The sequence below is a fragment of the Microcaecilia unicolor genome, unplaced genomic scaffold (genome assembly GCF_901765095.1).
Source record: "Microcaecilia unicolor unplaced genomic scaffold, aMicUni1.1, whole genome shotgun sequence".
NCBI lineage: Eukaryota > Metazoa > Chordata > Amphibia > Gymnophiona > Siphonopidae > Microcaecilia > Microcaecilia unicolor.
The window spans coordinates 68,324-80,741 of NW_021963195.1; the positions used below are offsets into that span (position 1 = coordinate 68,324).

General features: G+C 44.4%; 1 protein-coding gene across 1 annotated transcript in view; it reads right to left on the reverse strand.

The window, feature by feature from the left end:
- LOC115459062 (Werner syndrome ATP-dependent helicase-like) overlaps window positions 1-4,157 on the reverse strand; it is a gene marked incomplete at its 3' end in the record, with an annotated part of 59,016 nt that extends 54,859 nt beyond the window's left edge. Inside the window, exon 1 of the mRNA XM_030188926.1 lies at window positions 3,967-4,157. The remainder of the gene's footprint in view (window positions 1-3,966) is intronic.
- Between the last annotated feature and the right edge of the window lie 8,261 nt (window positions 4,158-12,418).

Consider the following 12,418-nt stretch of genomic DNA (forward strand, 5'->3'; position numbering starts at 1 on the left):
AATTCACAAGCGAAGATATACAATGTTAAAGTAACAATTTGGATTTTACATTTAATTACTCGTCTTTCAAAATCTGATCTCAAAACAACCTCCATTTCAATACAATAGGTATCTCCCTGCTCCCTCATGTCTCCTTAAAATAGTATCAATTAAAAGAGAGGAATCATATGTAAACCACACTCTGAGGGAAAATCATAAAAATTATTGAAGACAAAAATCCCACAGAAACTCAATTCACAAAAATATATATAAATGATTCGCACCTCCAACGTTCAGTGAAGCTCTGACTCTACTGATCCTAGGGTAGGCTGTCAGCACAACTCACCCTCACTCAAAGACCCGCCCTCAGCCACGCCCCTTCCGGACATAATTCACAACCCTAACGTTCTAATTAAGCCACATTTTTCCTCTCCAACTTCCGTCATGGTGTAGATCGCAGTGGCACCATGACTGTCTGCCCCGCTCTCGCGTCAAACGTCATGACATCGAGGGTGGAGCCACGGAGGACCGACACGCACCAAGCACCGATACATGAGCTGCAATGGGGTCTCACGTCACACACACAGCGCTTTCAACTCATTTAAGCTGACTGCAGTCATTCCCCTTCTCTCTCAGCGAGCCATCCAACCACCTGGACTTACCACCGCACCCCCCCAGGTCAACGCTCCTCCTCCTTCCCTCCCCCGATGGCGACACACCTCCTCCCCCCCCCCCCCCCCCCCCCGTCGTGGAGGCAGGCATCGCTTTCAAACAATTCACCTGACTGAAGTCCTCCTGATTGTAAAAGAAGCACAGACGAGCAGAGGGCTGGCTCGCCTTCAGCGTTCCCCTGCTTTCTCAGCGCCCCGCCCTCATTTCCTGTTTACTGTTGGCCGGGACGCTGACAGAGCAGGGGAACGCTGAAGGCGAGCCTGCCCTCTGCTCTTATGTGCTTCTTTTACACTCAGCAGGACTTCAGTCAGGTGAATTAGTTGAAAGCGATGCCTGCCTCCACCTCAGGGGGGGGGGGGGAGGAGCGTCGACGACTTCCACAAAACTTGATAGCAAACTTTAATAAGGACAGCCAGATTTGGAGGAGAAGGTTCTTACTGTTAGCAACACCCTAACAACATTACCATTGGATTTCAGTTCTTGCCATGGCAAGGGCAATATTATGTAACCCCTCTGGCAGTTTTACTTCACCATGGAAGCACCGCATAGCACACACACACACAAACAGCTACACTCAAACTGACACATGCATGACTAATTTAATTATGCTTTCCACAAAGGTTAACTTTCATTTTCTTTCTTTCACTGTTTTATACATAATGGGAACACTATGATGACAGATCAAGGCTGTAACGAGCCTCCAGCCATGATCTACTTCTTGCTCTAGTACACTAGAAAGGAATATTTAATCCAATGGCTGAAAGGAGCAGTTGCCCAGGGACCACTGTTATATCTAAAGGCCTCTTTAACTAGGGGGGGGGGGGGCTGCCGCACACGCACACTCTCATTCTTTCTCACACACACACTCTCACACAGACAGCCTCACTCTGTCACTCACACTTACTGGCACACACACTCTCTCAAACATACACACTAAGGAAAAAACCTTGCTAGCGCCCGTTTCATTGCTCTCAGAAACGGGCCTTCTTTACTAGTTTTGTAATAAAATGGCTCATAATTCTTACTGGACCATCACAGACCAAACAGGGCAATTGCATTGTCTATAATATCATCATATAATCATTGCACATTTATATTAGTGATACCCCCACGTGCCATCAACAATGTAATTGTGTCAAACAAAAAGCAAAGAAACACACATCTTTTAAATATGATTTTTTCAACAGGGCTTCCTTAATGGGTCCCAACACGGACCATGTTTCGCAGCAGCTGTTTCAAGGAACCCATGTAATCAATAAAATTGAACTGTTTGATATATGAACTGTTCTCACATGTTGTCCTAATGCCAGACTATGGGGGTAATGCAGGGCAGGGCTGATGCTGGGCTACAGGAGGGATAGGAGTAGGCAAGGGCAGGGCTTATGCCAGACTATGAGGGGGAGGGATAGGGCAGGGCTGATGATGAGCTACAGGAGGGATGGGGGGGGTAGTGAAGAACACAGTTGATGCCAGACTATGAAGGGGAGGGAAAGGCTGATGACAGGCTATAGGGAGAGATAGGGGAAGGGAAAGATAGGGTTGATGCTTGGCTACACCACAATTTCTAATTGCTGGTCCTTTATTCTGTAATTGGTGAGGTTTGGTCCGTGGTCTGCACGTGACTAAGGTGAGAGATTCTGCTGCAAGCCGTTTGTGTAGGGATCTATATAAATCTGACCTGTCTAACTTTTTCAATGGGACGTGCATTGCTGTTGTATATATTCACTGCTGCCTTTTTAAAAGGTACTGTTATTGGTATTTGTGTGTTCAGAATTGCTGCTGTTAAGGTCTGCTATACAGGCTCTGAGAAGCTTCTTTGCAGAATTTAGTGGTTTTTTTTAGTTACATTTGTAACTAGCGCTTTCCCACTCATGGCAGGCTCAATGCGGCTTACATATACAGGTACTTATTTGTACCTGGGGCAATGGAGGGTTAAGTGACTTGCCCAGAGTCACAAGGACCTGTGCCTGAAGTGGGAATCGAACTCAGTTCCTCAGTTCCCCAGGACCAGAGTCCACCACCATAACCACTAGGCCACTTCACAAAGTATCTGGCAGTGAATGGAGAGAAAGCAGAAGAACCAGAGGAAGGGAAAATGCCTGTTTAAGATGTATTCATAAAACAGGCTTTTAAAGGCTTCAAAAGGTATACATCTGTTTTATGAATACACCGTAAACAGGCATTTGTCATAAAGCAAAGTTTGAAGGCTATGTTCCATTGTGCAGGATACTGTGATGTGTGTTGAGATGTTTGCCATTATAGCAGATGTAGTCTGATCAAGTTTAAGTAATGGGATAATGCAATTATATTGAAATATATCAGTGCTATGGATGTGGTTTATGTTGATGCAGGACAGATGTTGGGCAGACTATTTACTTAGAAATCCTTCATCAAGTGCACTCTAAGGCATTATTTAGGAGTATCCCAAGAAACACTACTCACACCTATATACATATTTGCCCACCCATATTACCTCTGGGCCCATCCAAAATGTCAGGTCTGGCTAAGCTACTGCTTGTACCCTTTATTTTTCAACTCCTAGTACTTAATAATATAGATATTACTAATCTGTTGGGTAGATGTTAAGGGATAAATCCATATAAATAGTCACACTTCTAATTATTTATAATCTGTAAGTAGACACTTTTCAAATGTAAAACAAATTTTTAACAGAGACTCCTAGCAAATAGTGTTTTACATGCATGTGTTGTGGGTGCACTTTGCCATAGGTGCCAGATTGCCTTGAATAGTTCTGTGTTGGGTTTTCATGTGTGTGGCAAGCTTTGTGAGAAATAAACAGTACAGCAAAGATTCCTGTAGGAAGGAATAACTATTTAAAAATTGGCGAATGTTAAATATGGTGATGCTCAGTAGCTCTTGGTGTTTGAAATAGAGAGAAAGAAGAGAAGTCTCTACAAAAGAGAGAAAATTAACTAAGAATAGATGTAGTCCTCAAGTATGGTAATATCATCCAGGTTTCTTGGAACTCTTTTTTTTTCCTCTCTCTCTCTCTCTCGACCAGGTACATTGCTTTCCATTATTTATGATTATGAGAAAATTCAATTTGCAAGCAGAGTGCCATCAAAGATTTCAGGGAAAGGAAACCTAATTTGTGAACAAGACGTATTTGAATATATAGATGGCTGGGGTAATAGATGGAAGAACAAGAGACTATACTGTAAGGCTGAGGTACATCTTTTTGTTGTAGACAAAATAGAGAAAAGAGGTGGAAAAGAAATAAAATAATGTCAGTAAGTGCCCCCCATCGTAAACATTACTGTAAGCAAATAGAAAAAAAGTTGTTTTAAACATTACCTGGCTCCTGTGCTGGAGTAGTCTCAGGGGAGGTTCTGTGAGGTGATCCCTCGTTGGGGACGGTCCCGACGCGACCAGCGGGGTTCCGGGCCGACTCGAAAGTAGAAGGAGCAGGCAAGGGAAGGCAGGAAAGTCCCTGGATGTGCCGGGCCTAGTTTTGCCCCCAAACCGCTGCCGCGAGCATGCGCAACGTTTCGTGTGCGCAGTAACGTCATCAGTGAGACATACGACCCCGATGGCTCCGGAGCAAGAAAGTTTGATTGAGGACAGGAGCCGGCATGACGTCAAACAGTTGAAGTAAGGAGGTTTACTAGATAAGAGTGGAAGTGAGCCTATCTAGTCAATTTGGTTGATCTCTGTTTCCACTTCCACACGCAGCCGGCATCTCTAGTACACTCAAAACAAAGCAAGCAAACCTATGAGCTGCTGCATCCAGGTTGTCGTTCTTTATTGTTGGTCTATCTGTAACAAGTCTAAAACTGTTTCAGTTGGATAGGTAGTGCCTTAAAAGGTGGAGGACAAAAGATTTTTTTTTTACTTATTGGACAGATTTTTAATTTATTATTATTATTAGCATTTGTATAGCGCTACCAGGCGCACCCAGCGCTGAACACCTGATACAAAGAGACAGTCCCTGCGCAAAAGAGCTAACAATCTAAATAATACAGACAGACAAGACAGTTACGGTGAAGGAAGTAATGGGTGAGAAGGGAGGAAGGGACAAGGGGAGGGCAATTGAAAACTTCCCATCTAATATAATAATTTGTACTGTCAATGTTCCATTGCTGGCTGGCTGTCAGGGTTTGTAACATCTTGGTGACGTCAGCTCGCCTCCAGCATTCCATTCCCTCTTACTGTCCCGCCCTCGCGTAAAGACAAAATGGCATCAAAGGGCGGAACAGTAAGAGAGATGGTAATGCTGGAAGCGAGCTGATGTCAGGATGTTACGAACGCAAGCAAGACAAGTGAAGGTAGGGTTACCATATTTTGTCCTCTTAAAAAGAGGACACATGTCCCGCCCACACCCCACCCCTTTTGCATTATCGCCCTGCCCCTGTCACATAGTCCCTTCCTCGGGTCACAGTCCCCTCCCCTCCCCCATCACCTCCCCTCCCCCGGGTCACATATTCCCCTGCCCGCCCTGTCACCTCCCCTCCCCCTTGTCACATATTCCCCTCCCCTTACTTACTATCTACTGCCCTGGTGGTCTAGTGACCTCTTCGGGGCAGGAAAGAGCACCCTCTTTCCTGCCCGGAGCGCTGCCTTGCCCTGCATCCTTCTCGGTCTCGGCTCGGGATTCAAAATGGCCGCCGAGAGTTGATGTCTCATGAGGCTGCTTCAACTCTCGGCGGCCATTTTGAATCCCGAGCTGAGACTGAGAAGGATGCAGGGCAGGCAGTGCTCCAGGCAGGAAAGAGGGGGCTCTTTCCTGCCCCAAAGAGGTCACTAGACCACCAGGGCAGATAGTAAGTAAGGGGAGGGGAGACCCACGGCGCCGCTCACCCGCCCGCCCGTTTGTCCAGAAATCTGGAAAAACAGGTGGGCGGGCAAAACCCGCCCGGATGCCCTGGACATGTCCTCAAAAAGAGGACATGTCCGGGGAAATCCGGACATATGGTAACCCTAAGTGAAGGCAACATTCAGAATGCTGGACATGGAGGGGAGGACAGAATCGAGGGACATCTAGGGGAGGGCAGGGCAGAGGAGAATCGACATGGATGGGATGGGAGGAGAGGAGAGAATCGCGGGGCCTGGATGGGAGGGCAAGGCAGAGGAGAATCGCTGGACATGGAGGGGATGGGAGGCAAGGGGAGAATCGCGGGACACCAAGGGGAGGGCAGTGCAGAGGAGAATCACTGGACATGGAGGGGAGGCCAGAATCGCGGGACACGGAGGGGAGGGCAGGGCAAAAGAGAATTGCTGGATATGGAGTGGAGGCCAGAATCACAGGACACTGAGGGGAGGGCAGTGCAGAGGAGAATCGCTGGACATGGAGGGTAGGCCAGAATCGTGGGACATGGAGGGGACGGCAGGGCACAGGAGAATCGCTGCACATGGAGGGGAGGTCAGAATTGCGGGATACGGAGGGGATGGGAGGGGAGGGAAGAATCACTGAACATGGAGGGGAGGGTAGCGTAGAGAGGAGAAATCGCTTCGACGAGAGCCTTAAAAACATAAACAACATTGCAAGTTTTATTTATTTATTTATTTGCTGCATTTGTATCCCACATTTTCCCACCTATTTGCAGGCTCAATGCGGCTTACATTATATAGCAATGGCATCACCATTAACCGAGTAAGAGGTTCAGCATATTGTTACAATTAATGTACAAGAATAACAGGTAGGTAGGGTAAATAAAATGATAATACATAACACACAAGTGAGAGTAGGAAAAAATGTAATGTTCAATCATGATAATATGATAAAATAATCAAATCAGAAGGGATCAATATTGGTTGGTTCTGGTATAGATTAGGAAACAAGTCATTAAGAAGTATTCTTTTTGTAAGTCTCTTTGAACAGGTACGTCTTCAGTAACTTCTGGAAGGTTGTCAAGTCGTGCGTAGTTTTTATAGTATTCGGTAGTTTATTCCATAATTGTGTGCAGAGGTAGGTGAAGCTAGATGCATGTATTGATTTGTATTTAAGACCTCTGCAATTGGGGTAGTGGAGGTTTAGGAAAGTACATGATGAACTTTTGGTATTTCATGTTGGTAAGTCAATTAGGTCTGACATATATGATGGGGCCTCTCCATGAATGATTTTATGAGTTAAGGTGCAGATTTTGAATGCAATTCGATCTTTTAATGGGAGCCAATGTAATTTTTCTCTAAGAGGTTTGGCACTTTCATATTTCGTCTTTCCGAATATGAGTCTGGCTGCGGTGTTCTGGGCAGTCTGGAGTTTCTTAATGGGTTGCACTTTGCATCCTGCGTAAATAGAATTCCAGTAATCCAGATGGCTCAGTACCAATGATTGCACCAGCTTGTGGAATATCTCCCTTGGGAAAAAAGGTTTCACTCTTTTAAGCTTCCACATTGCATAAAACATTTTCTTTGTAACATTTTTCACATAGCGATCAAGGGTAAGATTTCGGTCAATAGTAACACCCAGGAGTTTCAGGGTATCCGCAACAGGAAGAGTGTGGCTTGGTGTATTTATATTGGTGTAATTGGTCTTGTTATACTGCGATGAAAGGATAAGACATTGCGTCTTTTCTGCATTAAGCTTAAGCTGGAATGCATCCGCCCATGAGTTCATTATTTGGAAGCTGTTATTAATTTTGTCTGCAATTTCTGATAAGTTGTTCTTAAACGCGCTGGACATATCGAACTGGAGGAGGAGAACATTATTTCCAGGTGCAATAATTTGTTTGAATTTAGTCAGGAGTATTATAAGAACTGTTTCAGTACTATGATTAGCACGGAATCCAGATCGGGATGCATGTAATACTGAGAATTTGCTTAAGTAATCAGTAAGTTGTTTAGTTACTAGGCTTTCCATTAACTTAACTACAAGAGGAATGGATGCAACTGGGCGATAATTGGTTATATCATTTAATTTTTTCTTCTGATCTTTGGGAATTGGTGTAGGCCTTCTCCATAGGAAAGAATCCATGTTGGAGCATGTGGTTTAGGTAGGTTGTGAGGTCTGTTAGGAAGCGTTGAGGGGCAGATTTTATTAAGTGACTGGGGCATGTGTCTAGTTTGCAATGGGATTTGGTGAATCTATTGATTGCTTGGGTGACATTGTCCTCCATTAGAGAATTTAAATTTGTCCATATACAGTCTACTGGATATTCATCGGTGGTTGAGTCCAGGCAATCAATGAATATATCATAGTTAGAGGAATTAGTTGGTAAGGTGGATCTTAGTTTAATGATTTTTTTCGTTGAAGTACATGGCTAGATCATTTGCTGATGGGGTATCTGAATTAGTTGAGGTGATTGGTGTAGTATCTAGGAGGTTATGAACAGATTGGAATAACTTGTGTAAATCTTTATAATCTGGTCCAATTTTGGATTTGTAATATGACCTTTTAGTCTGTCTGATAGTATATTTGTATTTTCTTAACATTTGTTTCCATGCAGTGAATGTTTGTTCATCTTTCATTTTATTCCATGCATGTTCGAGCCTCCTTGCTTGAGTTTTTAGTTTTTTCAGTTCGTCGTTAGTACTGGATCAATTTGGCCTCTTGTGGTGAAAGATTTTCGTTCTTGTTTCTGGGCCAGATTTTTTGTCCGCCATTGCATGGATATATGTAGTTTAAAGTGGTCTGACCATGGTACTTCTGTCCATTTTATATCTGTTATTGTAAAGGTTTGATCAGAGGAAAATTTGTATGTGAAGAGGTTGAGCGTGTGTCCTTTGATATGTGTTGCTTGAGTATTAATCCAGATGAATTCCCATAGTTTGAGAAAATCCTTACATTCTTGTGTATTCTTTGCACTGAGGTCTTCTAGATGCAAGTTTATATCTCCCAATATAAGAAGATTAGAGTTAGACACACAAGCATTTGAGACAAAGTCCATGAGATGTGGCTGGCATTCTTTCCAGTTTCCTGGTGGTCTATAAAACAAAATGATGTTTAGATTGTCAAGCAAGGTAGAATGATTAATACTAATTGAGGCAATTTCGAGTTGTGGTGTCATGGATTCAGCTATAGTTGTTACTGTAAGATGGGATTTGTAAATTAATGCAATGCCTCCTCCTAGCCTTGCTAGCACCTGTTTCATTTTTTTGAGAAATGGGCCTTTTTTACTAGTATCTAATATAATAATTCGCACCTCCAATGTTCTGAAGCTGACTCCGTGGCAGCGTGGCAGTGAAGCCATGTAGTGTTCCTGGGTTCGTAATTGCACTTGCTCTCACTGCCCTGCCCTCGGAGGGAAGGGAAGGCTGCATACTCATTCACTGTCTCACACATACTCACTACTCTCTCTCACACAGCGCCTTCCACACCACCCCCAGCAACGCTGACCTCCCCTCCAAGCCCTCAGCCACCCCCTCCCAGTTCGGCAGTCCCCTCCGCATTCAGCAGCCCAGCAACACTGACCCCACTCTAAGCCCTCCGCCACCCCCTCCCAGTTGCAACAGTGACCCCCCCCCCTCCAAGCCCCCCGCCACCCCCTCTCAGTTCGGCAGTCCCCTCCGAATTCACCAGCCCAGCAACGCTGACCTTGACTTACCCAGTTGAGGTTACTGCAGCCGGCAGCAGCGGTAAAAGGCGTGCAGGCTCAGCCCTTCTCTCTCTCTGAGCTCTGGTCCCGCCCTCATTTTCTGTTTCCACAAGGGACCAGAGCTCAGAGAGAGAGAAGGGCCGAGCCTGCACGCCTTTTACCGCTGCTGCCGGCCACCGTAACCCCGACTGGGTAAGTCAAGATGACTTTTAAAATTCTTAAACATACACACTCCGAGGAAAACCTTGCTAGCGCCTGTTTCATTTCAATGAGAAACGGGCTTTTTTTTACTAGTGTAGATATAAATATCATGAAATAACAATTGAATTTCACTAAAACAGCTTTAACAATTATTATAGCTGATAGAAACTGCAATTTTTAACTCTGTATTTTGTACTCATTTTTCTTCACTAAAAACTAAATAAATAAATATACTGTATACAATACAGATGGCCAAATTTCAGTGAGAATATCCTGTTTCTTGATGGGTTAATCTTAACTGTTGGTGTAATCTGCCTTGGGAAATCTGGTGTTATAAAGATGATGGAATATATTGAGATTAAATGGAACTAGAATTAAACTCTCATTTCATTGGGGCACAAGAAGCAGCATAAGGAGTGTCAAAGCAAATGCAAGGCACAGATAAAGAAGGCCAAGAGGGATTACGAAAAAAAGATAGCATTAGAGGCAAAAAAAACATAGTAAAAAAATTTTTCGTTATATTAAAAGCAGGAAGCCGGCAAAAGAATCGGTTGGGCGGCTGGATGACCGAGGGGTAAAAGGGGCGATCAAGGAAGACAAAGACGTAGCGGAGAGACTGAATGAATTCTTTGCTTCGGTCTTCACCGAGGAAGATTTGGGTGGGATACCAGTGTCGGAAATGGTATTTCAAGCGGACGAGTCGGAGAAACTTACTGACTTCACGGTAAACCTGGAGGACGTAATGGGGCAGTTCGGCAAACTGAAGAGTACCAAATCTCCTGGACCGGATGGTATTCATCCTAGAGTACTGATAGAACTGAAAAATGAGCTTGCGGAGCTACTGCTAGTGATATGCAACTTATCCTTAAAATCGAGCGTGGTACCAGAAGATTGGAGGGTGGCCAATGTAACGCCCATTTTTAAAAAAGGCTCCAGGGGAGATCCGGGAAATTATAGACTGGTGAGTCTGACGTCGGTGCCGGGGAAAATGGTAGAGGCTATTATTAAAAACAAAATTACAGAGCACATCCGAGGACATGGATTACTGAGACCGAGTCAGCACGGCTTTTGTGTGGGGAAATCTTGCCTGACCAATTTACTTCAATTCTTTGAAGGAGTAAACAAACATGTGGACAAAGGGGAGCCGGTTGATATTGTGTATCTGGATTTTCAAAAGGCGTTTGACAAGGTACCTCATGAAAGGCTACAGAGGAAATTGGAGGGTCATGGGATAGGAGGAAATGTCCTATTGTGGATTAAAAACTGGTTGAAGGATAGGAAACAGAGAGTGGGGTTAAATGGGCAGTATTCACAATGGAGAAGGGTAGTTAGTGGGGTTCCTCAGGGGTCTGTGCTAGGACCGCTGCTTTTTAATATATTTATAAATGATTTAGAGATGGGAGTAACTAGCGAGGTAATTAAATTTGCTGATGACACAAAGTTATTCAAAGTCGTTAACTCGCGACAGGATTGTGAAAAATTACAAGAGGACCTTACGAGACTGGGAGACTGGGCGGCTAAATGGCAGATGACGTTTAATGTGAGCAAGTGCAAGGTGATGCATGTGGGAAAAAAGAACCCGAATTATAGCTACGTCATGCAAGGTTCCACGTTAGGAGTTACGGACCAAAAAAGGGATCTGGGTGTCGTCGTCGATAACACACTGAAACCTTCTGCTCAGTGTGCTGCTGCGGCTAGGAAAGCGAATTGAATGTTGGGTATTATTAGGAAAGGTATGGAAAACAGGTGTGAGGATGTTATAATGCCGTTGTATCGCTCCATGGTGCGACCGCACCTTGAGTATTGTGTTCAATTCTGGTCGCCGCATCTCAAGAAAGATATAGTAGAATTGGAAAAGGTGCAGCGAAAGGCGACTAAAATGATAGCGGGGATGGGACGACTTCCCTATGAAGAAAGACTAAGGAGGCTAGGGCTATTCAGCTTGCAGAAGAGACGGCTGAGGGGAGACATGATAGACAGGGCCGTGCCTAGGGTCTCTGGCGCCCCCCTGCAGACTATCAGTTGGCGCCCCTACCCCCCGTGAAAATGATCACGCCCCCCCCCCCCCCGGTGAAAATGATCGCTCACCACTTGCCACACTGACAGGAATTGTCAGCAATATTCTTAGAAACAAATTGCTATACATTGCAAAATAAGATAGCAGATGTAAATTCTCAAAGTGGACATATTCCAAACGCTAGACAAAAATTAAACTGAACCCCCAAGATGCCAGACTCTGCATACAATGCAACACCACAGAAACAGAAAATGTCCCCTAGTACTGTGCAAAATATAAAGACTGCAGATGTAAATTTGAAAAAAACTAACAAGAACCAATCACCACTTTACAAATTAACAAATAGAAATAAAACAAATATAGAAAATAAAATAATACCATTTTATTGGACTAATACATTTAGCTTTCAGAGGCCAAAACATCCTTCCTCAGGTCAATACAGTATAGTGCTGTTACAGTATCCTATCCTGACCTGAGGAAGGGGGTTTTGTTCTCCGAAAGTTAGTCAAAATGTATTAAAATTAGTCCAATAAAAAGATTACCTATTATAAACATTTATTAACACAGCTACAATACTACTATATCCTAAAGCAAAAAAATAAAAGTAAATATTTTATTTACAGTTTGTTGTCTCTGGTTTCTGCTTTCCTCATCTTCTTTTCACTGTCTTCCTTCCTTCCATCCAGCATCTGTCTTTGTTCTCTCTCTGCCATCCAGTGTCTGCCCTCTCTGCTGTCCCCTTCATCCAATGTCTGCCCTCTCTCCCTGCCCCTTCCATCTACATCTGCCCTCTATCTCAGCACCTTCCATCCACCATCTGCCCCTGTCTGCCCTTTCTCTCCCCCTTCCATTCACTGTCTGCCCTTTCTATCGCTTCCATCCACTGTCTGCCCTTTCTCTCTGTCCGCTCAATCCACCATTTGCCCTCCCTCTCCCATCCATCTAAGGTCTGCCCTCCCTCTGACTCCCCCTTCCATCTAGGATCTGTCCCCTCTCTCTGCCCCTTTTTTTCAGCCCCCAGTTCCAGCCCCACTATCCCACCAGTCCCCAGTTT